The 2,723-nt window shown below is 31.5% G+C and overlaps 1 non-coding gene across 1 annotated transcript; it reads right to left on the reverse strand.

Moving 5' to 3' along the window:
* Positions 1–2,130: 2,130 nt before the first annotated feature.
* On the reverse strand, positions 2,131–2,238 carry LOC112761359 (small nucleolar RNA R71). The gene has a single exon (XR_003181758.1). It is a non-coding gene; the product is annotated as a small nucleolar RNA R71 (small nucleolar RNA).
* Positions 2,239–2,723: the final 485 nt, after the last annotated feature.

The raw sequence follows: 2,723 nt of genomic DNA on the forward strand, positions 1-2,723 counted from the left end.
GCTTGGCTGGCCATTGGCCATGTCTAGTGTTTTGGACTGGAGCTTTCATTGAAAGCTTGGCTGGCTAGTGAGCCATGTCTAATTCCTGGACTGAAGCTTTAGACTAACATTGCAAGATTCCTGGAATTCATATTAAAAATTTTGGAATCCTTATTTTTTTCTTTTTCATATAATTTTCGAAAAATACCAAAAAAATTAGAAAATCAAAAAAAAAAATCAAAAAAATATTTTTCATGTTTCTTGTTTGAGTCTTGAGTCATGTTATAAGTTTGGTGTCAATTGCATATGCATCTTGCATTTTTTCGAAAATATCATGCATTCATAGTGTTCTTCATGATCTTCAAGTTATTCTTGGTAAGTCTTCTTGTTTGATCTTGATGATTTTTTGTTTTGTGTCTTTTCATGTTTATCATATGCATTCTTGAATTCTTAGTGCGTAAGTATTAAAGAATTCTAAGTTTGGTGTCTTGCATGTTTTCTTTGCATTAAAAATTTTTCAAAATTATGTCTATGATGTTCATCTTGACATTCATAGTGTTCTTGGTGTTCATCTTGACATTCATAGCATTCTTGCATGCATTCATTGTTTTGATCTAAAAATTTCATGCATTACATATTTTTCATGTTTTTCATAAAAATTTCAAAAATAAAAAAAATATCTTTCCCCTTTTCTCTCATCAAATTCGAAAATTTGAGTTGACTTTTTCAAAAAATTTTAAAATCAAGTTGTTTCTTATGAGTCAAATCAAATTTTCAATTTGAAAATCTTGTCTTTTTCAAAATCTTTTTCAAAAATCAAATCTTTTTCAAAATTCTTAGTTATTTTCGAAAATTCCAAAAATATTTTTCAAAAATTTTTTTCTTATTTTTATATCAAATTTTCGAAAATAACATAATCAATTAGTGTTTTGATTCAAAAAATTTGAAGTTTGTTACTTGCTTGTTAAGAAAGATTCAAACTTTAAGTTCTAGAATCATATCTTGTGATTTCTTATGAATCAAGTCATTAATTGAGATTTAAAAAAATCAAATCTTTTTCAAAACTAATTTCAATCATATCTTTTCAAAAATATCTTCTTATCTTATCTTTTTCAAAAAAATATCTTTTCAAAATATCTTTTCTAACTTCCTAACTTCTTATCTTTTCAAAATTTGTTTCAACTAACTAACTAACTTTTTGTTTGTTTCTTAACTTTTTCAAAACTACCTAACTAACTCTCTCTCTCTAATTTTCGAAAATATCTTCCCTCTTTTTCAAAAATTTCTTTTTAATTAACTAATTATTCTTATTTTTTTTTTATTTTTAAAAAAAAATTCGAAAAAATACTAACAATTTTCAAAAACCATTTTCAAAAATCACTAACTCTTTTTCAAAATAATTTTCGAAAATTATCCCTCCCCCATCTTATTCTATTTATTCATTCATATCCTAACATCTCATCTCACATTTCTGCCATCCTCACAGTTGTGTTTCTTCCATTATATTACATTCTTTGTCTCCCCCTCTTCTTCTACTCACACAGGGATCCCTATACTGTGGTATAAAGGATCTCTATTATTATTATTATTATTTTTCTGTGCCTTCTTCTTTGTCATATGAGCAGGAGCAAGGATAAGAACATTCTTGTGGAAGCAGATCCAGAACCTGAAAGGACTCTGAAGAGAAAATTAAGAGAAGCTAAATTACAACAATCCAGAGATAACCTTTCAGAAATTTTCGAACAGAAAAAGGAGATGGCAGCCGAAAATAATAATAATGTAAGGAAGATGCTTGGTGACTTTACTGCACCTAATTCCAATTTACATGGAAGAAGCATCTCCATTCCTGCCATTGGAGCAAACAACTTTGAGCTGAAATCTCAATTAGTTTCTCTGATGCAGCAGAACTGCAAGTTTCATGGACTTCCATCTGAAGATCCTTTTCAGTTTTTAACTGAATTCTTGCAGATATGTGATACTGTTAAGACTAATGGAGTAGATCCTGAAGTCTACAGGCTCATGCTTTTCCCTTTTGCTGTAAGAGATAGAGCTAGATTATGGTTGGATTCTCAACCCAAAGACAGCCTGAACTCTTGGGATAAGCTGGTCACGGCTTTCTTAGCCAAGTACTTTCCTCCTCAAAAGCTGAGCAAGCTTAGAGCTGATGTTCAAACCTTCAGACAGAAAGAAGGTGAATCCCTCTATGAAGCTTGGGAAAGATACAAACTGTTGACCAAAAAGTGTCCTTCTGACATGCTTTCAGAATGGACCATCCTGGATATATTCTATAATGGTTTATTTGAGCTATCAAAGATGTCACTGGACACTTCTGCAGGTGGATCCATTCACCTAAAGAAAATGCCTGCAGAAGCTCAAGAACTCATTGACATGGTTGCTAATAACCAGTTCATGTACACTTCTGAAAGGAATTCTGTGAGTAATGGGACGCCTATGAAGAAGGGAGTTCTTGAAGTTGATACTCTGAATGCCATATTGGCTCAGAATAAAATATTGACTAAGCAAGTCAATATGATCTCTCAGAGTCTGCATGGAATGCAAGCTGCATCCAACAGTACTCAAGAGGCATCTTCTGAAGAAGAAGCTTATGATCCTGAAAACCCTGCAATAGTAGAGGTAAATTATTTAGGTGAACCTTATGGAAACACCTATAACTCATCATGGAGAAATCATCCAAATTTCTCATGGAAGGATTAAAAGCCTCAACAAGGCTTTAATAATGGTGG

The sequence above is a fragment of the Arachis hypogaea genome, chromosome 16 (assembly GCF_003086295.3).
Source record: "Arachis hypogaea cultivar Tifrunner chromosome 16, arahy.Tifrunner.gnm2.J5K5, whole genome shotgun sequence".
NCBI lineage: Eukaryota > Viridiplantae > Streptophyta > Magnoliopsida > Fabales > Fabaceae > Arachis > Arachis hypogaea.